Source organism: Peromyscus eremicus, chromosome 9 (assembly GCF_949786415.1).
Source record: "Peromyscus eremicus chromosome 9, PerEre_H2_v1, whole genome shotgun sequence".
In the NCBI taxonomy this organism is placed as follows: domain Eukaryota; kingdom Metazoa; phylum Chordata; class Mammalia; order Rodentia; family Cricetidae; genus Peromyscus; species Peromyscus eremicus.
In genome coordinates this window covers 101,014,359-101,037,998 of record NC_081425.1, presented here as the reverse complement: position 1 = coordinate 101,037,998, position 23,640 = coordinate 101,014,359, and positions in this window count along the sequence as shown.

Sequence of the window (23,640 nt, the reverse complement as noted above, 5' to 3'; positions counted from 1 at the left end):
CAAAGTACGTCCAGAATTAGGACTTCCAGCTTGTCAGTCACCTCCCTGGAGAATCTTGACCTTCAGAGACTTCAAAGAAAAGAATAAATTGCATCAAAATACACATAAAAGCAGAAAGAATCTACTCAGTTGTAAACCAGTGAATTTACATTTTTCACAAAACAAATGATCTATTTGAGTATGTAGAGTTTAAGATTATTATTTAAAAATAAATGTTAAAGCACATAAGGACATTCTCTGACTTTTCATTTCTAATGTGACTATAGCTATAACTCAGATAAGAAGTTTTATATAATTTTTTTTGAGTAAAAGAGATCTTGAGACCAAAACAGTTAAGATTTTCTACAATGGTTCAAATTAATTTTCCTGTCTTTTGGGACAATAGTATGTGTTTTCTCTCTCTTTAAAGCTTTTCCTCTTTATTTTTGAAATTTGATAGATTTGGTTATACAAGCAAAAGGATTCTACAGTGTCACAGGGATGAAACAGGAGTCTCTTCTGAAATTACAAAACATGTATTTGTATCACAGTGTAGGTTTAGCTCACCTTTATTTAAATATTTGTAAACTGTGAATTGAGAAATAGTATGTTTTCTTTTATTCAGCATATTTGAATATTATATAAATGGAGGCCACATGATTACTTTTTAAACAGAATGTCCCATGTCTTTCTTGTAAAAAACACTTTGTGCTGGTGAGATGATTCATTGGATAAAGGCACTGGCCTCCACATCTGATGATCCAAGTTCAATTCCAAGAGCTGCCATGGTGGAAGGAGAGACCCATATCCTTAAATTTGTCCTCTGACCTTCACAACACAGCATGGCATGTGCCTCCCTTGCACTCATAACTTGCTAGAGAAAGTCTTTGAGCCCTTCACACTTGTCTATGGTGTGCACTGATGATCTCACCCACTGACCCTTTCTTATCCCACCTTACTCCCCTCTTTTACCTGATAACTTTTGTCTACATTCATAGATCTTTCTTCCTTCCCATATTTATGCCTTCCATATGTGAGAGCAGACATATAATCACTGTCTTGTGAGACTGGTTTATGTCATTTGTCATGATGACTGTCTTGGTTTTTCTTTCTATTGTGGTGATAAAACACCATGACAAAAAAAACAACTAGGAGAAGAAAGGGTTTATTTCAGCTTATGCTTTCACATGACAGCCCATCAGCCAGAGAAGTCAGGGCAGGCACTCGAGGCAGGAACCATTGAGAAATACTGTGAACTGGCTCAATTTCACATGGCTTGCTCAGCCTGATTTCTTATATCACCCAGGATCACCGGCCCAGCTATGGCATCACCTTCAGTAAGCTGAGCCCTCTTACCTCAAACATCAATCAAGAAAATGTTTCACAGATGACCCACCATCCCATCTGATAGGAACATTTTCCCTCATTCGAAATGACTCCAGATCATGTCAAATTGACATAATCTCTAATTCCATCCATTTGTTCTATAAATATCATTGCTTTATTCTCCCGAGTGGCTAACCAACATTCCATTGTATGTATATGCCACAATTTCTTTACTCAGTCGTCTACCCATAGTCCCGTACACTGATCTGTGTATTGTGAATGGTACACAGCAAATGTGAGCATACACAGTAAATCTGAGTATTCAGGGATATTTATTTTTCTTTTGATTTTATGATTCCTTTGGATACATATGCAGGGAATTATATAGTTGAATTATGTATTTGTTTTATGTTAGTGTTTTTAGAACTGTCCATACTGATTTCCATAGTAGTTAGGCTAATTTATATTCTTATCAACAGTGCGTAAATGTTTACCTGCCCCCATCATCACTAGCATTTGCTTTCATTTTCTTGGTGATAGCCGTCTAGACTGGGGTAGAGGTTTGGTTTGTATTTTCACATTGACTAACAATACTGAGTTTATTATTATAATATTTACTATTTTATCATTATTATTGATGATGTGTGGATGAAGCAAGTGCAGTGATGAGAATGTGTAAAGGCATGCCTGTGGACATCTTGGACAACTTTGTGGAGTTAGTTCTCTGCTTATGCCTTTCTGTGAGTTCCGTGGATGGAGCTCAGGTTGCCAGGCTTGGAAGACAAGCACCTTTACCCACTGAGTTATTTCATCAGCACAAATAATGGCAAATTTAAATAATATACCCATTTGTTGCTGTTGTGGTCCTTCTCTCTTCCTACTCTCCCTCCCTCTTCTTCTTTCCCCTTTCTTTCCTTCCTCACTCCCTTCCTTCCTTCCTTCCTCCCTTTCCTCTTTCCTTCCTCCCTCTCTCCCTCTCTTCCTTCCTTCCTTCATTCCTCCCTCCCTTCCTTCATTCCTCACTTCTTTTATTCCTTCCTTTCTCCCTCCCTGCCTCCCTCCCTCCCTCCCTCCATCCCTCCCTCCCTCGCTTTCTTCTTCCTTTTCCTTCCTTCCTTCCTTCCTTCCTTCCTTCCTTCCTTCCTTCCTTCCTTCCTTTTCTTCCCTTCCCTTCCCTTTCTTTTCCTTTCCTTTCCTTTTCCTTTCTTTCCTCCCTCCCTCCCTCCCTCCCTCCTTCCCTTCCTTCCTTTCTACCTTCCTCTCTTTCTTTTCTCCTTTGAGGTAGGATCTCATATAACTCCTATTGGCTGTAACCTTGGTACATGGTGGAAGCAAGTCTTCAACCTCTGGTCTTCCTACTTTTACCTCCCAAGTGCTCTGATTATAGGCACAGTACTGTGCCTGACTGTATTGCTTACTTGCAAGTGTTTGGTCAGTTAATTTGACCATTCATTATGGATCATTTGTTCTTATGGTATTCAATTTTTTTGAATTACATATACATTATGAATATCAATTGCCTCTCACAAGAATAGCTCATGTTTTTCCCATTCTGAAGACTGATTTTTCATTCCATTTTTTTCTTTGTTGTGTAGAAGCCTTGCAAATTGCCACAATCCCATTTGTCAATTCCTGATATTTCTTGAGCTTTTAGATTCCTGATCAGAAAATTATTGTCAACATCTATAACTTGAATAGTTCTCTGTTTTCCTCTAAGTAGTTTCAAAGTATTATGTTTCACAGTAATCTCTTTGTATGTGTGCTTGCTTGCTTATGTATATATTCATAGATGTGTGGCCATGTCTATATGTATATGTGTCTGTACATGGACGAGAGTTCAGCACCATAGGGTGATGGGGGTTTCTTTGGTTGTTAGACCTAATTTTTTGAGACAAGGCCTCTCAGTGACCCTCAAGCTCATGGATTCAGCTACAATGACTGAGTATTAGACTTCAGGTATCCTTCTATTTCTGTTTCCCCAGCCCAGGACTACAGGTGCCTGTTGCTGTGCTCAGATATTTTATATGAATGTTGGGAAATGGTCTCAGGTGCTCATGATTGACTGGAAAATACTCTAGCAAATAAGCCAACCCCCACCTTATATTAAGGCCTTTGACTTATTTTGAGTTGATACTTACAGAATGTGCGAGGCTGAGATTAGTTTCTGTCTACTGTGTGTGACTATTTGATATGTCCAGCACAACTTGTTAAAAGGCTTTTTCTAACATGATGTTTTAACACCTTTATCAAGAACCAGACAGTTCTATCTATGCAGGAGTGTGGAGTCCTCTATTGTATGTGATTCTGAATGTCTGTTTTGTTACAGTGACCTTCTTACTTCTCCTCTTATAGCATAGCATTGTAGTTTGAGATCTGATCATTGTGGTACCCCAGCATTGATCTTCTGGCTTAGAATTGCATTGTTCTTTCTGGGTCCTTTTTTTTAACATATGAACTTAGAATTCCTTTGTCTAGTTAGGTGAAGAATGCCACTGAATAGTTAATGGAGAATACATTTAATATATAGGTCTCTTTAATATGCTGTTTAAACAGTATTAGTTGAACTGATCTATGAATGTGGGAGTTCTGTCTTCTTTTTATGGTTTAAATATGAAATGATATCAGAAGGTCAAATGTTGAAAACTTGATTCTCAATTGATTGTTTTGTTATGGGCAATGGTAGAACTGTCAGATATGGGGGCTAGTGAAGGAACTAGGTCACTGGAGTTATGCCTTTGAAGGTTACGGTCCCTGGTGCCTTCCTCCAATGTTCTCATTTCCATGATGCCCATCTTCAGTACTACAGCCTGCCCACCTCTGGCTCTTCTCAAACCATTAGTCAAACCGAATCCCCTGTAGATTATTTCTATCATATTTATGACAGCTATGGAAAGTATGATTCATACACCTCTGTTTCTCCACCCAATCTTTTAAAGCAGTGTTCTTGAATGTCCTTCATTAGGTTTGTATTCAATGTTTTATTCTTTCCTTTGAGACCAGTTCTTGCTCTGAAGCATGGGCTCAGGTGGAATTTGCTAGGTACATTGGGATAGATTGGAATTGGGGTGATCCTTCTGCATCTGCCTCCTGAGTAATGTGATTACAGGTATGTATCACCACACCAGTTAAGATTATGAATGGGATCTTTTCCTGATTTCCTTCTGGAGGGTTTCTTATTGGAGAAGAAATAAAAGATCCTCTTGTTGTTCGTTTGCATTGTGATACTTGCTAAACTATTTTGTCAGGAAGAAAATCTTTCAGTGAAGTCTTTAGAGTGTTTTTAGAACCGGATAGTATGATCTACCATTATAATTCCTTCTGTATTATGTATATCAATTTACTTTATCTTGTCTTATATTGCAGCACTATATTGAATAATAGCAGTAAGTGAACATTTTTGTTTTATTCTTGACTTCAGAGAAATGTTCTCAGTTTTTTTCCAACTATTATGTTGACTATATGTTTTTCATACATAGTATTTATTACATTAGATTACTACCTTTTATATCTAATTTCTTCTGGCCTTCTATCATGAAGGGGCATTGAATTTTGTCAAAGGACTTTTCTGCATCTGTGAAAAGGATCATATCATTTGTTTGCCCTTAATTCTATTTGTGATCCCTATTACATTTCATGATTTGCATTTTGTCCTACTTTGCCTTTCTATTGCTGTGATAAACACCATGACAAAAAGCAATTTGGACAAGAAGGAGTTAATTTGGTTTGTACTTCCTGATCAGAGTCAATTGCTGAGAGAAGTCAGGGCAGGAACTTAAGCAGAAGTAGACAGGACACATGGAGGAAAGCTGCTTACTGCCTTGCTTCCAGACCCACATATATAATTATATTATTATATACATATATACATACACACACACAATCAAAAACCACATGCCTAGTGATAGCATTGCCCACAATGGTCTGGGTTCTCACACATCAATCAGCAATCAAGAAAATGCTCTATATATGTGGCCACAGGCCAGTCTGATTGAGGCCTAACTTCAGTTGAGGTGGCCTCTCCCAGGTAACTCTAGTTTGTGTCAAGTAGACAAAAACTAATCAACATGAATTTTAATCTTTCTTGTATACCTGAAGTGGAACCAACTTGATCATGGTGACTTATGTTTTCCATGTGTTACTAAAATAGCTTTCCACAAATTTTGTTGAGTAATTTTGATTCTATGATGATCAAGGACATTTTCTACAGTTTTCTTTTTAATGTGTGTCCTGGTTCAATTTTAGAATTTGCTTGAAAGTCTCCCTGAACTTTCTATTTTATGTAATCGCTTGGCAAACATTGGTGAGTTTTGCCTTCATCAGTAAATGCACTTGGCCATGGGCTTTCCTTTGTTGAGTGACTTTATTGCATCAAAGTCATTTTATGGGTATTTACATCCTCTTGGTTCAATTATGTAGATTACATATGTTTATAATTTTGTCAAGTTCTTTTACATTTTATAACTTTTATGGTATAACTTTTCAAAAGTTCTCTAATATCACTCTAGATTCCCTGGTATCTGTTGTAACACACCCTTTTTCATTTCTTTGGTTTGGCAGGGATCTGTCAGTCTTATACATCTTTTCAAAGATTCAACTCATTGTGTCATTGATGCTCTGTATTTTTTATCATCTTTTAAGTTCTTCTTGGTGCTTTATTATTTCTTTCCTTTCACTGATTTATATTGATCTTATTTTGCTAAACTCTGAGATATGGCTCTAGGTTTCTAGAGGTTTTTTTGGCTTTCAATATTGGCATTAATATAGTAGCTATAAAATTTCCTTTTAGAATGGCCTTTGATAAATCTCACAGGTTATTTTTTCTTTCAATTTCATTTGTTTTCAGGAATGCTTTATCATCTATTTGATTTCTATAATTATTAACTGATCATTCAAAAGTCCAATATTTAGTGTCTATGTGTACACTGAGTTCTGTTTACTGTTAAGTATTAGTGTTACAGTGCATTTGCAAAGACTTGTATTGTAACCTAAAATATGATCAACTTTGAAGAATGTTCCATAAGCTTCTGAATGAGTATGTTCATTGAATAGAACTTTCTATAGATGACTAGGAAGCCCATTTCATGTAAAATATAGTTTAAAGTTGAAGTTCTTTGTCTGGTTCTTTGTTCTGAGTACCTTTGTACTGGTGGTAGAAGGGTATTGAAGTCACCATTGCTGTTTTGGGACAAATCTGTTACTTAATGTTCAGTAATTTTTTTTTTTGCAATTGGAAACACCAGTATTTGGAGAGTATATATGTTCAAATTTTGTTATTTCTTTATGTGTTGTTTCTTTTAACAATATGTAGTGATCTTTGTCTCTTCTAATGCTGACTTGAAACCTTTGTTGAATAAGTATATGATTTTTGGTTTGTCTCAGATGCCATTTGCTCAGAATATCATTCACATCCTAGTACTCAGGAAGCTGATCCAGGAGGATCACCACAGTTTCCAGGCCAGTCAGGCCAATGTAGAGAGTCCTAGGCCATCCAGATATATATATAGAGAGTTTTCTGACAGCCAGATATATGTAGAGAGTTCTAGGACAGCCAGAGCTATATTTGAGACCCCTTATTTGCCAAACAAGCAAGCAGTTGTTACATAAATATGGTGTTTCTCATATATTTAAACACTTGGTTCCCTGTTGGTAATAGTGTTTAGTAAGACTGTGTAACGTTTAGAAGGGAGAGCCTCACTGGAAGAGCCAGATCACTGTATGTACCTTGAAGTTTTATATTCCAGGCACACTTCCTATTTCTCTGCTCATTATTCCAGGATGTTAGGCACACCAGATAGATACCTTGCCACCATGAATCTGTCTGCCATCATGCCTTTCCCTTCACGATGAACTGTGTGCACTGAGATAGTCAGCCATTCTAGATTTCTTCCTTTAAGTTATTTGTTCTGGGGGTTAGTCACAGCAAAAAGAAACATAGCTTATATGCAAGCAAAAATGAATATAGTTTTCCATCCTTTTATTTTAAGTGTGTGCCTATCTATATCTGCCTGTAAGTTGTATTTCCTGCAAGAAACTTCTAACTTTATCTTTTTAATCCAGTTCCCTAGTCCGTATTTGTAATTGGGATATTAAAGTCCTTACATTGTTTGAGTTATGATTGAAAAGCCTTCACTAACTCCAGTGATATTGTTGTTCCTCCCATGCTTGATTATTTCCTATGTCTCCTTTGCTCATCTCATCCTTTGATACTGTTTCGTGATTCTTGTATTTTCTTTCCTCCATGGAGTGGATTCTGCTGATTATTTTTGCAGTGCTGGGGTAGTTCTCATGTACTCCTTTACTTGGTGCTCATCGAGAAAGTTCTGTTTCCCTTTCAATTTAGAAGGCTAACTGTGTTGAATTTAGCAATAGACATTAGTATTTATTTTCATTTCAGTGCTGAAAGTGCATCATTTAGTGATCTCTGGGCATTCACAGTTTCTGCTTAGAAATGTTTTTCTGGTGGTTTATTCTTGAGTTGGCACTTTTCACAGCTTCCAGTATTCTTTGTTCTGTACTCTTGGCATCTTTAATATCCCTCAGGATGTTATTTTCTGGTCTTTGCAAGTGCCTTCTTGCCAAGATGTGTATACCTTTCCCAGAATTAAGGTATTTTTTCTGCTATTATTTACTGACTATTTTCTCCGTCTCTCTCTCTTTTTTTAAAATCTATGCCCCAGCTCCCTATCCCAGTGTCATGTTTAGTAGCAGTCTTTTTGATGGCTTAGGGTATTTTTGCATCCTTACCTTCATGTTCAGTATTCACTAAAATTTGAGGATAGCTTCATTGTGCACAGAGGAAGGTGTGATTCTGGTTAGCGGGCCTTGAAGTATGGCTTAGCAGCAGAGCATCTAATGTACTTGGAATGTGTACTCTGTATGTGACAATGCAGAGGAAAGGGAAATGGGAAATGGGAAATCAAATAACAGCAAAAGCAATGAACAATAATGATGCAGACGCAGAAATAAAGGAAACACTAAGCACCTGCTAAGACATCTACAACTATAACAACAGAAATGGTGGATGCCATAGTTCATGTTCTATTGCTATGACCAAGGCTTTTCTTTATAAAAGAAAGCATTTATTTGGGGGTTTGCTTACAGTTTTAAAGGGTTAGATCGTGATCATCATGGCAAGAAACATACAGGCATGGCACTGGAGCAGTACCTGAGAGCTTTATATCCTGATCTACAGGTGTAAGAGGTGAGAGAGAGAGAGAGAGAGAGAGAGAGAGAGAGAGAGAGAGAGAGAGAGAGAGAGAGGACAGAGACAGAAAGAGTCTCTCTCTAGACAGAGACTGGGCTAGGTATGAACTTTTGAAACCTCAAGGTCCACCCCAAGTGAAGCACCTTCTCCCACAAGGCCATACCTTCCCCAACAAGGCCATATGGACTCCACCAAGGTCATACTTTCTAATCCTTCTCAGACAGTTCATCAACTAGGGAATAGGAATGGAAATAGATAAGCCCATTGGAGCCATTCTTATTCAAACTACCGCATTCCACTCCCTGGCCTCCATAGACCTGTAGCCATATCATAATACAAAACACATTCAGTCCAACTTCAAAAGTCCCCAGTCTTTCAATCTTAAGACTGCTTAAAGGGCCAAAGTCTCTTCTGATATTCAAGGCAATCTTTTAACTGCAACACCTGTAAAATCAAAATGAAAAAGCAGATCACATAGTTCCAACATTCAATGGCACAGATATGCATTACCCTTCCACAAGGAAGGAAAAACAGCATAGTGATGACATACTGGACAAAAGCCCAGCCAAAACCCAGCATCCAAACTCCAAATTCTGTGTCTCTTTGTCCAATGGCAAAGGACTTAGGTGGTTCTGCCCTTCCATCTTTGCTGACTGCAGCACACTTTTCTCCCTTGGGCTGATTCTACACCCTGTCTCCAGCTTCCCTCAGCACGTATTCCATGGCTCTGGTATCTCCGATATCTTACAGTCTCCAAAGCAATTCAGGTTTACTGCACAGCTTAGTAAAGTGCCCTATCCAGGTCTTCCTGAACAGTGCCCTATCCAGGTCTTCCTGAACAGTGCCCTATCCAGGTCTTCCTGAAGGAACTCTGCTGCCATACTCCTGGCCTCTCTGGCTGTCCTTAGCTATGAAAGTTTCAAACCACTACAGTAAAAAAAAAAATAATAATAAAATAAAGAGTTCTTAAAGATGATTTAAAAAAGAAAAAGAAAATATAAGTAGGGGAAATGAAAATATGAGAGAGAAATCAAAAGAAAATTTAAAGTGTTTAAAAATTGAAAAGAGAAAAAGGAGATAGATGGAAAGTAAAGGCTGTATCTGTGTGAGTGTGTGTGTGTGTGTGTGTGTGTGTGTGTGTGTGTGTGTGTTTGCATGTGTGTATGCCTGTGTGTAATTCATTGGGGTAACTTGATTTCCTTGCTGGCTAGTAGAAGGTGACATAGAACCAAATTTGCATTAGTTGACACTTATGCAGATCGCATCAGTGTACAATCAATGCCAAGGACACTAAACTTTGTTGCCCTTTTAGACCTTAGCAGACACGCCCTAACCCAGTAACTCTTCCCGTGTATAGGGAGCTGCAGCAGGCTCCCTGCACCCCAGTGTTCATACTCACTGGTGCCTGCTGACGCTCGCTCACCCCCCTTTCTTGCAGGTCACCCAAGCTGACAGTCTTCAGGGGAAAGGGGCTACCAGTATTTCTGTATCTCTGACCTGAATCCACTGTGTACAGTTTTTGTGGTAATGGTTCCTTAGCTTGCTGCTGGGGCCACAATGGGCCATAATTTAGAAGCTGGCAGTCTAGCATGGTGATAATTACCTGGGAGTTCCAAGGGAAAGGAAAATGTAGGGAATGTTTACCAAAGGAGCAGGATGTGTGCAAATAACTCACAGTGGTTACACATTCTAGCACAAACATTCGTGGTATGGAATATGGAGGTCTTCTCAAGGGTCCATGCAAGGCTATGAGTTCCTCCATTAGCTTTTCTGTTCTATATCTGTTTCTACTGTGTGTTTCTCACTGTGGGTCTCCTCTCTCTTTGTGTTACTATTCCTTCTGCTGTATTGCAAGGCTACCTTGCTCAGTACTCACATTCAATTTCTATTTTTTTCTTTTTTTTTGCTAATAGCATCTAGGAATGTGATGCGTAAGGTGTAAATTATCAAAATTACAAGCCAATGGAACACCTGTGAAGAATTATTTATATTACAGTTAGCCTCTGAGAATGCCTGTGAGAGATATTCTTTGGGCTAAATGATATTTAAAAAAAAAACAAAAAACTCATCTTAAGTATGTGTGAGGTCATTTCCTGAATGAGGTCCTAGACTGTATAAAGAGAAAGTGAACTGATAACAAGCATTCATTACATTCTGTTTCCTGACTGAATGCAATGCTACCAGTGGCCTCATGCTGAAACATCCTTTCCAGGATGAGTCAAAGATATTCATCCCTTGAAGTTGTCTTTGTCAGAGTGTTTTATCATACTAGAGAAAGTTACTAAGTTGTGTCTTGCCAAGTTTCTGTCCAGTCTTAAGCTTCTTTCTCTAAACCATCCATCTACTGCACTGAGAAGGAAAGCAGCTGCTGTTTCTCATCTACTATCTTGGATCTGCTTTGCCTTTTTCAATGCAAGTGTTTCATTAAACATTTAAAGCTGATTCACATTAAAAGATTTAAATTCTGCTAAATTATTCTAGTTAACTTGCTTGAAGAAATTTTCCTATTGAGAGATGAAAAACGCAGTATGTTCTACTCATGAAGAGTCAACATTTGCCCTTCACTCCCCAGCTACAAACTCAGCCAGCTCCCCTACATCCTTCTGTAATGTAGGAAACAGGAGGCCCTCTTGGTCTTCCTTATAATACCTCACTTGCTACACATAGTGACTTTACCACCAAACACAGTGTTATGAGCCCAACTGATCAATAATTGGTACTAGCATGGATGGTGCCATTGATTTTTTTCCTTTTGTAAATATAACTAGAAAATGATTTCCTACCAAAATGTGTAATCTTTGACCCAGGAACCAGAACTGTCTTGCTTATTCAGCATTTTAGTCATCATACAGTGAGACCAAGAGCTGAGATAATCACATCTCTGTAGATTTATCTTTGAAACTTAGAGTGATAATATGTTAACATTATTTAAAAGGCGTTTTAGAAGGAAGATTGGCAGGACACCATCACTCATCCTTGGCTCACATGTCAGAATGGATTCTTAGTCCTTTTCCTTCACACCCAATAGACATAAATTTTTAAACTGTACAGATCACAGCAGGAAAAGAGGCACGTATGCCATTCTCCAGAGAACCTGCATTTAACTGTTGGTAGAAATGATTGATAGATGTATTGTGAAGAAGTAGGCAGAGAAAGAAGTAAGTTCTAGAAAGGGAACTGGGGATAGAGTAGGGTATGAAATCTGTTTTCAGGAGTATATATAGTTGATCACACAGTACCCAAAAATAGTGGTGGAATGGGCACATGGACATACTCATGAGCATGCATTAGTGAAAATAATGAATACATAATAAATATAGCACTTTAAAGTTTGGTGTAGAAATGTAGCCTTAGCAGGCAAAAATAGAGTGCAAGCAAAGGCAAGAGCAAATGTTTGTTGACAGATGCTATGATTTATCTGAACACAGACAAGAATTGCATAGCTACCTCATGACTTATACCTGCATAGGCTCAAATCAAAGAAAATGCAATTTATTTTCAAACTGAGAAAGGACTTTCTGAAGGGTGACCTTGTAGGCAGGAACTCAGGTGAAAATTGACTGGTTCAGTTTGATAAAAATTATCTGCATATATGGTAATAATTATTGTAGCTCAAATATCAAATGTACCCTATAGAGGGAAAGGGAAGTCCTGAGTGAATGTGTATTGCTTGAGATGGGTACTACCATGAAGACTGCTCCCTACAGAGACTGCTCCTACTAAGATTAGGTAAACCTGCCTCCTTGTTCACTTATGAACCCCAAACTCCCTCTCCTTGTTCAGGTGAATACAAAATGCCATCTCCTTATTCAACCATAGAGTAAAAAGCACAAAAGGCTTTCTGAGGTGCTGATGCTTCAGCATCAGAGAGCCAAGTCTACCAAATCCAGACTTTTCTATGTCTATGTGCCCTTTCTTCATTTTCTCACTGTCCTATTCAGATCCAGGACCCAAACCATGTAAGGATGTGGCATTGGACCAGAGGAGTATATTAAATGTATGATCTCCAGCTCATGATCTTGGAGGATTATAATTATGTAAGGTTTTGGAAACTTTGGGAAGTGGAGTATATTTGAGGGAGATGGGTCACTGGTGAGAGTCTATAAAGGTTACACATCCTAGCCCCTCCCTCTGTTGCTTTGTCCACCATGAGGCTAGCTGTCCCATGAGTCCAAGCCACCAACCACTGATTTTCTGAAACCATAAGCTAAAATAATCCCCCCCTTAAATTTGTGTAAGTTGGTTATTTCAGCACAATGATGCAGAAGTAGCCAACAGAATATTCAAGAATCTCCTGGATTAGCAAAGTTGGCATCACATTTGTGAAGATCATCTTCAATAACATGAGCATTCTTATAGATCCATGAGGAAAACTGGAATCGCAGTTAAAATAAACTTAAAACATTCTGTTATTAAATTTAAACTCAAAGAGAAAAAATACAAACTGTAATTAAGTATATATATATATGTATATATATAATTTTTCATTTATATATGTTAAGATTCCTTTATAGAAATTTGTCTGTGTGTGTGTATGTGTTTGTGTATCTGCTACACACACATGTGAGTGTCTACAGAGGCCAGTAGACAGCATTGGAGCCATTGGAGGTAGAACTTATGTGGCTGGTAGCAACCTCACCAACTCTCCAACCCAAGAATTATATATCAAATGGATATTGTTACACAAAATTTTCTTTATTAACGTAACATTTCAAAATATGTTTTTCAGTTCCTGAAAAACAGACATACGTATAAAAGTATTAAAGATGTCACTGTTCTGACATGTTTGAAAACTATGTAGGTCTTTGGTAAAACTACTCTATATAGCAAAAAAATGTGAAATAAATAACTAGTAATTTAGAAAGAGATAAGAATGCTTATCTAATCTTGTTAAGAAAAGAAAAAGAGAAAAAGAAACACCCAAATATTAAGAAATTCTTTAAACAGATTATTTAACATGCATGACATGTAATGCATCCAGAATTAAACTAATATAATAAAATTTGTCTATTTGTGTATGTGAGGGAAATGGGTAGAGTTAATGACAGTATCTTATGTCCCCTATTTTTGGCAACAGTCTGAACTTAGTATAAAATTAATGCCAGCATGAATTTGCTGCATTACTGGTGATTACAAAGTTAGACTTCTGTTGTTGGTTTCAGCATCTTTAAAAGTTCACACAGTAAACGAAATCTGCTATGCATTTAGGGAAAGTACATATTTCATAATGAAGTGCATAAAGCAATTAGAAATACATAACATTAGTATAAAAACACTCACAAGATACTTGCTGGGTTAAAAATGTACAAATTAAATATTTCTGATAGTGAAAGTGAAATTATTCCACAGAAGGTATGTGTCACTGAGGGGAAACCAATATGTATGTATTCTGCTTACCCTGAGAGTAACACTAAATACATGCAGCTGTATTTGCCAGTTGAATAAACAAATTGCCCATTAGTGCTTTAATTTGCATAACGATGATTACTGGTAAGACTCACAATGTTTGAAATATTTATTGCTCATTCTTCATTCTTCTTTTATGGATCATTTGTGTATGTCTCTCACTCTGTTTCTACAAAAGCATTTCTCTTTTTTGGTTTCTCTTTTTAGCTGATCATAAGGGAATTGTTTGCAGTAAGATTAGCAGTGCTTTTTAGGTCTCACAACCTGTAAATATTTTCCTCTGTTATTATAGGCTTTTGGAATGTATTTGTGCTTTTTTTTAACATACTGAGAAAAATGGTTGTTGTCTGCAATCATAACTACCAGATTTGCTGTTATTTCTTGCTTAGGCAGGGACTGTTTAATTTGATATGCTGAGTAGAGAGACATGTAGTGTTATTTTTCTGAAATGTCTTTCTTGTTCCATTTCTGTTTTTAGAATTCTTTCTTCTTCCAGCAGAGTTCGGCTATTCCTATTCCAGTGTACCGCAGCTTCAGTAATTATGTATTCTCATGAACTTATCACTTTTGCTGTGCTTTTCTGGCTATTTTTACATAATTCTACTACTTAGAGCTCCAACTTTGGATCAATGACCAAATTTAAAAAAATTAAAAATTCTACAATAACCTCATTTTATATTTTAAATTAAATCAAATCTCTAAAAATTAATAGCAGAGAACTGGAATCTTGTCATTGGTGAGCCTGTTTAGTTCATGGGGATATGATGTCCCACCATAAGACAAATTCTGCTTTATCACCCATAACAGTATAAGAAGAAAACTATTACAATTAAATTGGCTGAAAATGCCCAATCTTTTTATCTGAAAACATGCCTGCCTAACAGAAATGTAGAGCCTTTTGTCATTTATTATTGCTGAAGTTGGAACTGCTATTCAAATCTGTGAACTTGTCAACTTAGAAGCTTATTTTACCATAAGTTCTTATCTTGTTTTCTAATTGCTTCCTTGATTACAGCTAGCCATATGGTTCCAGCTGTGATTACAATCTATGCTATAGGTCTTTTCCCTTCCCACCCTAAGGCCAACCCAACCATGTATTTATAACAGCCTACTCAGACATGGTTTCCAACTTTCTATCATGGTTAGTATTTTTGCACTCACAGACAGCATTTGTGTTCAGTGTTCTTTGTCTCAGTCACTGTCATTAAAGTCTACCCATCACTCCAGGGCATCAGACCAGGTTCCATCTGACACCCCTCTTCCCTTCCACATCTCCTAACATCGGTCCCTTTGTCAGATCTTCTTGTATTTCCAGTTCAGACTGACACTATGGCCGTGAAATCACCTCCTTGAGAATAGATTTTACTGCATCACTTAACATAATCATTGTTATTTTCTGATTCCAGCAGAGAAAAAAAACAAAGAAACAAACAAACAAACAAACAAACAAAAAAACCCAACCACAACAAAAACCACTCTGACCTGGAATAAGATGCACCTTTTAAAATAATCTTGTCCTGTAAATTCTTGATTTTTCAATTTTAGAGGCATATGCTTCAACCATACTGAAGTTGTTAAACTGATTGCACAGGTCTCCAGGGTTATAGCCTATGGTCAAATGTTACCTGTTGGTTTTGTTGTTGTTTTTTTTGCAGCATATTTCTTTATTCAGTCTTTGGTGCACATGCACCATCCTTTGAGGCCAATGCCTGCACCTGCATCTTTGCCTGGAAAGCCTTTCTAAGCTATGGGGACAGTGTTGTAGGTCATGATGAATGCTGAAGCCTTTGGCCAGCACCCGGTAATCACAGAAAAGTCTTAGTCATTTCTTGTTTGGCTAGACTGAATACTGAATTACTGTATAATGTCATGACATACTCATAAAGTACCTTACCTAGACTAAGATCTCTTGGGAGATAAATCTCAAGATTAAACACCTATTCTCTTTCCATACTGACCAGGTGCTCCTTTCTGATTAAAATTATCAAATAAATAGTATTTAACTTGGGCTCAGAATATTGTTAAAACATGTGATTAAGTCAACCAAAGTTGCTGTGAGTTCATAAATGCATGATCCCGTTATGTCCTGAAGACATTATTTATCCCCTGACCTCTGGCTTTTACAACCTCTTTGCCCCCTTTCTGTGATGTTTCCTAAGCACTTGAGAGTCACTTATTCTATGCACTTAGACCAGTTGTGAGTTTGTCCATCTGCTACATGAAGAATCTTTTCTGATGAAGGCTGAGAGCTGTACTAGTCAGTGGGTATAAGGAGTATTTACAAGGCAGTGTGATAAGATGTCCCTTCAGCAAATTAACAATATTAGGGCCTATCACCTCCCTAGCTAAGAGTTCTTGATTAAGTTTACAGTACCAAGAATGAGTTTTCTCCTTTGAAGTGAGACTCCCAAGCTTTGGACAAAGAGAACAGGTAGAGGGCTTGCAGAGGTAGACATGACCTAAATGCATTGTATTCATGTAGGAAATTACCAAAGAATTAATAAAAATTGAAACAATGACCAGTGTTCTTTTCCCCCAATGACTCTTCAAAATAATGTACTGAAGTATCTGTTAAGAAACATGCAATCTAGGCCTGGCAGAACACACCTGAAATGCCAGCACCCAGGATGCTGAGATAACAAGATCGCAAGTTTGAGCCCAGTGTGGACTATGGTAAGACCTGGTCTCAAAAAAAAAAAAAAAAAAAAAAAAAAAATCACAAAGAAAGAGGAGGAGATAGGGGAAAGGGAAAATGGGGTAGAAAGAAAGGACAAATTTTTTCAGTTTAGCTTTAGTCAAGGCTTCAAAAATCTGAGTTGTGCAATAACTTATAACTACAGTTTGCATCACATTGAGGAGAGCAGGAGACATAGGTGTGGAACTGTGTAATTATTCCTTCTCTCCTTTCCCTGAGTCCCTGACTATCATTTCATTGATTTGGGTTAACTTGCAATTCAGTTGCAGCTTTTAAATAACAATTATTTAATGCTTAACAGGTGGCAAGTACTAAGCTAAGCACTCAAGAAGCATCACAAATCCAGCCTGGAGCATGATCCTATGAGGCACATCTCATGAGCCCTATTTCTCAAGCTGGCCTCATGGCAGTCCGTTAATGGAGAGGAGAGGGTTGTGGGAACTTTTGCCAAAGCATCTGGCAGTTTTTAAGTGTTTGCGAGTCATTTTCTTGAGAGACGTTGAATTCCACAGATTAGATTTTTTCCAAGAAGGGTTGAGATTTAAAACCACAGAGGTACCCACAGACCCACACTAGGACTTCCACAAGCAATGTTTTCCTCTCTGCTCCCTTGTTTGCCATGGATTTCTGTAGAATACTGGTTTGATGTGTGTAGACCTGTATGGCAGTTTTGCTCTGTGTGCTCAGCAGGGGCTAGGCTTTGTCTAATGTCCTTCTACCATCCTTTTGAAATCCATAACTTTTGAACCACAGGTCACATATTCATTTTGCTCTGGATCCCAGATTCTTGCTGGTCCTTTTCAGCAAGTGCATTTTGCTTACGTATTGTCAGAGAGAAGACATAGAGTGCTAGGGGCAGTATTCCAATGTACTCCTAATGGGTCTGTTAAGAGCAAACCCATTTCAATCCAAATAAATGGCATTAAATTTTTACCAGTGAAAAAGGTGGCAGCTTAGAGAAAGAGATAATCAGAAATAAACTTGCCTGAGACAGATCATCACAGCACCCAGTATTTGTTAAAATCTAGCTTGATAAATCTGTTTAGTGTCACTATCTGTTAGAATAAATAAAATCTTTGCAACTAAAAAAAAAAAATCACAGTACAACTCAGTTAAAGAATACCGGACAGGGGCTGGAGAGATGGCTCAGAGGTTAAGAGCACTGACTGCTCTTCCAGAGGTCCTGAGTTCAATTCCCAGCAACCACATGGTGGCTCACAACCACCTGTAATGAGATCTGGTAACCTCTTCTGTATACATAATAAATAAATAAATCTTTAAAAAAAAGAATACTGGACAGATGTCATTCAAACATCCTGTCATTGTATCATACATGATTATATAGCACTATCCTTTGCTATTAATGGAATGTGGAGAAAATATTCTAAATTTAACTTACCTTTGCCTTGTTCTTTTGCCTAATTACTGGTTAGAGACATAACAACAATAAACATAAAAGGATGGTTGGGAATGAAGTTTTTGAAAAAGCAAAGTAGATTTCATTCTACATAATAGCTTTTGGATAATTTAACAGTACCCCCCCATGATAAAAGTGTACAGTTAGTCTTAAATGGGTGATCAATATCCTTGTAACCTGCATGATGCAGTAGCTTTTCCAAGAATGAGCAGCTGACAAGGCATGTATACCCTGTTTTTCTCAGGTGCACTCTTATGGACCAGAGCATAAATAGAGGCAAGGCAACTTTAGCTCCAACAGTTAAAAGTTGAAGTGTAGCACAGTTTGTAACAGTGCAAGTTTGTGCATTGCATGGGTGCTGAGAAAGAGTTTGCCATCAACCAGTGCTTTCTGTGTCTTCATTACTCATGGATTTATCTACAGTCTGACAATTTTTATCTTTAGAATTTTCAGCATAAGAAGTTGGCTTGCCTCATCCTTACTTATAGATTCATATACATATGATGCGTATTACTTTGCTCTACTTAAAGTCTTTCTAAACTAAATTTTATGTTATCACATTTTTAGGAATTAGGATCAAGAATTGGGATCAAGAGTAACACCCAGAAGACTATAATGTTAGCAGAATGCTTAGTGGTCTATTAAGTATGGCACCAAGTATGTGGCCTCTCCTTGAAATTTCTAATAAATCATACAATGAAATTTCTCCTTTGAGTTAAACCCCACTGCCTTCAGGATGCAACACTGTCAGATTCACATTCACTGCAACAGTGGCTGATACAGATGGAGGGGATTCTGATTGTGTATTGAAATATATCAAGTGACTCAGAAAATGTAATTGCTATAAAATAGTGGGTATCACATTTATTCTTGTAGAATCTAAGATGAAAGCTCCAAACTGGAAATTCAGAATGGACATAGATTGATCTAAGATTCTAAACTCTCAGTTGGGATATATGCTATGAAACTGGCTTCTGCACTTAGAGATGGGGAATGTCAGCTAGAACCATCTGAGTTCTTACACGGCCCCCTGATTGTCCTTCTGTCCACAACAGCTGGATTATGCCTTCCAAGAGAACAAGTCCTTAGTGAATGTGTGCTAAATGGACAGGTGGAAGTATGAGTTGCATGACTATGTCTGACTTTACCGGAGGGTGGGATGTTACCTCTACATGCTGGCAGTCAGTGCAGCCACAAGGAGGAAACAGAAGTTTACTTATTCAGTAGAGAGATGACAAATAATTTGCAGTCCCTCCAAGAAGTCCTTATATAAAGGAACTAATTCCCATGTTACAGTTGAGGAAGACAGGACTAGTTGATGAGTTTGCCAGGTCAGGGAGCAAGTTAAAAAAAATGCAAAACTCTCTTACAGAGGATTGTCAGTTTTGAGCACCCCACTTTCTACCACCTCATCTGGCCTTGGTCTTCCTAGTGTGTGTATTACTAGCTGTGTGGTTGTCTTTAACATCTTACCCTCCCGGTACAGTATTTTATGAATGGTGTACAGCTGTGTCTGTCCTCTTCCCTGTTTCCCTGGCGCATGACAGTATCCCTAGCAGAAGTGGAGAGCAGATTAAGTACTTCCTAAAGGAAGGAAGGTGAGTGCAACACTGTTGTGCTTGACTAATGATGAGCCTTTCTAGCCATAGGACCATGTGGTCCATACAGTGTGACCCCTACCTACTCTGCTGGTGATTGGGGATGAGTTCTCTCCCCTTGACAGAATGAATGATTAAAGTGAACAGGCTACCATGTTGTAGGGTGGAATGCTGGATGCAAAGTCAAAAACCAAGTGTTTGTACTGTCAGCTTCACCATGGACCTCTACACAAAACTGGCATTTTTCTGTGTTGCCTTAAAGCACTACAGTATGCTTTTTGTGGAATTATTTATGTAGACTACACTGTGAAATTCTTACACTTGATGCAGTTAGTTTTGAATACTTGGGAAATCTCCTGTGTAAACTGTCATGTCAGAAAATTGTGGTATGTAAATAGCAATCTGCTAAATATTGAAAAACAAATCCAAGTTCAATTTGCATGATTTCAGGGAGCAATGTGGTATTAGCCTCAGAACATCTCTGAAATCTTCATTAAAGCATGATTTTCTAAGATCTTATATCTTTGCAGCACAATATTGGTAAAGGTTATCTTGAGTTTAACAATATTTCTTACAGTCAAAAAATCTGTTGTAAAGTCTGTTATATTTAAATGTTAACTACGCATGCTTTCGCATTGGTAGCATTGTGCTTTTGGGTTTAGTTTAAGAAAAACTTTCAATTACTCAAAGTGATATTTTTTCCTAGTAATTAGTTTATTTCATATACTAAATAATCAAACTATCTGAAGGACACCACAGATACCCTCCAATGTACAGTAGTTGAAACTAAGGCCTTTGGACATTATGATGGTTGGAAATAAAGCAATATACATTCAGTAGAAACCATGCTTAGAGTTTTAACTTTTAATCTTTTGTTTTTTAGTGAATAAGAAATACAGTGCTTTCTCAGTGATGAGCACTTGCAGCTACTTTTATTGGCATTTTGATTGATTGGCTGTGCTCAGATCTTTAGCAATATAGATGAACTAAATTAACTTAGATTTTTATAATAGGTTTAACCAGGATGCAACCATGTTACAATTTGAGAAGCCTCTATATTAATAAGAAAATAAGAAACAAAGATGTATTTTTGTGGCCCAATATTATTTGTAAATAAATAGTTCATTTTCTTCATGTATAGGAATTTAAAATCTAACAAAAAAGGAAGAATAAATGATACTCATATGTGTACCTGTATGCGAGAGATAGAAAGATAGACACATACACAAACTTGACTTTGGGTGTATATAATTAGAACTCCATGATACATATGTATGTGCTTGATTGACAGGAAAGTACAATGAATTTCCAAGCAGAAAATGTTTGTTCTGAAAAAAAAATCATTGAAAAGTTAAGCCTCAAAACTAGTGTCAGAACTTCTCTGGGGAGATGGGAGTTTTAGAAACAGAAAATGAGGAGACTAGGAATTTCTGAGACCAGAGATTTAATTGGCCCAGTATCTCTCTCAAAGTGATTTATGAGAGATTCCATTATAGGATAAAAATTGCAATAAATTTTCCAACTTTGATCATAAGGCAGAAAAATCAAAACTGTTAAAGCTTCCTTTCAATTTGAATGACTTAGTGTCAGTGTCAAGCAGTAGAGTGTAGCTGAAGTTTTCCTGTGTCCCACCCAGTCCACAGCTGCTCAGACCCAAGTAAACACACAGAGGCTTATATTAATTAAAACTGCTCAGCTGTTAGCTCAGGCTTACTACTGACTAGCTCTTACTCTTAAACTCAGCCCATTTCTGTTAATCTGTATGTTGACATGGTTTCTATGGCTTTACTTGTGTGCCATTACATGTTGCTCCCTGGATGGTGAGATGGCATCTCCTGACTCAGCCTTCCTCTTCCCTGAATTCTTCTTGTGTGCTTATCCTGCCTATACTTCCTGCCCGGATACTGGCCAATCAGCCTTTTATTTATCAACCAATCAGAGCAACACATTCACAGCATACAGAGCGATATCCATAGCAGTAGAGATTCTAACTGGTAACAAATTTGCATCATTTCAGTTAGCTTCATGATAAACATAGCTCTGGCATTTGACGAGATACTGAATATATCTTTGTAGTTTGTGAGTGTTGCTATAAGAACAGTTCTCACTTGTTCTTTGGCTTTCATTAGATAAAGGCTTAGGTGTGGCTTTTGATTATTACCTGCAAATAGTTAATAAATTTGTACTGTATCTTGTTGAGGCAGGGGTTTATAGTAAGTTGGGAAAGGCAGTGTGTTCTGGAATAGACAAGGTCAGTAACAATCACAGGTAGTCAGTCACTCCATAAAAAGGATAAAGACTGAAAAATCATTTTGCTAATCATCAAAGAAACACATAGATCCAGCTGGAAGAAATTCTAAACACACAGAGACAGTGAACTATTAAAATAATTGTAGATGAATGCTTGAATTGAAGTTCACAAGTAAAACTCTCCCTATCATCTGTGGTTTGGAGGACTTTATCCAAGCATCTATTACAGTGTTCTTATATCCGGGCCAGATGGTGACTTCAAGAAGTAAAAGCCCTGGAAGCACGTTCAGGCCCTGCCTGTGCAGCTGAGATTGGCTGGGGTGGGCACTCCTGTCTGTCTGGGCCCTGGCCCTTTATGGATTTTTCCTGGGACTAAGTCAGAGTGATTTTTACCTGATTATAGTGCTTCATCTTGTCAACTTTAATCATTGTTGCTTCTAATCGCTGGCAGGGTGGGAAAGTTGATCATCCTGCCTGCTGAGACAGATGGGAACTGAGAGTTTCCCATACACATTCACACACACACACACACACAGAGAGAAAGAGAGCGAGAGCGAGAGCGAGAGCGAGAGCGAGAGAGAGAGAGAGAGAGAGAGAGAGAGAGAGAGAGAGAGGAAAGAACGGTGGTATCACTTTCTGCATTCTTCACTCCATCTTCCAATGAGTGCATGCCCACCCACCATGGTGAGCAATGAAGCCTGAAATAAATTTATCTCTTTAAATGACAAATGTATTAGTGAGGTGATTTAGAATTACTAGTACAAGAGTGAAAAATTGTTCACATTAATAAATTAATTTATGTATTCATTGCTTATTTGTCTTTGAGACAAATAGCTGAGTCTCAGTGTACTAGTCTGTTTCCTCTGAATATTCATATAACATACTGATAAGCAGTCTTGCTCCTGTGAAACCAGTTACATGCCATCCTTAGAGTACACAGCTGCCCCAGCACCAGGAAGCATTCTTAGAGTAGGGACAAATATGTTGGTCCCAATCAAAGTATAGCCCACCCATCTTTACTGGGTCACTTCTTCAGTAAACAATTTTTTTTTTTTATCAAGAGTTAGCTGGAAGCAAGGCCAGAGCTATAGACCAGGGTGGAAGTGGCTTGCCTTCAATGCCTGAGATCCTAGGTTTAACACTCACTACTGAAAAAAAAATTACCTGAAAGCAAAGGCAATATTAATCCAGTTGCTAAAATTAATCTGTTTATTGTTTTTCTTTACTGCATGACCTCTAGCACCTCACAGTTCCCTTGGAGACAATATGCAGTATTTCTCCTTGCAGGGGAAATAGGATCTGCAGACTTGAGATCTCCTCTCACTTAGAATCTGTCTTTATTGCATTGACAAGTCAGCTTCGAATGAAAAGAACTTGAAAACTATAATAGGCCATCTTGGGATAGGACTGTGCCAGGACTATAGCTCCATACCATGATGTTAGAGGTCAAAGACAATGTCTGGGACAATGGAAGACTAGGTAATCTTGTGTTTTTCCAGTTTGCTGTATGCTTTGTCTGGGTTAGAAACAGATGAACTTGAACAAAGAACAGTTTCCAAAAATACCTTTAAAAATAAGAGGGGAGTGTTTGAAGCATTTTTTTCTTTACTTTGACTAAACTATTTGTGAGAAGCCTCATTTCTGCTTGTTATTCTCATGGAAAGACACTTCGTACTCAGGATACTGTCCTTATTCACCTGTAGCACTTGGTTATCCTTCAAACAGTCTTGCAGCTATTGCATTCGTGAGCATGTCTTAGGTGGCA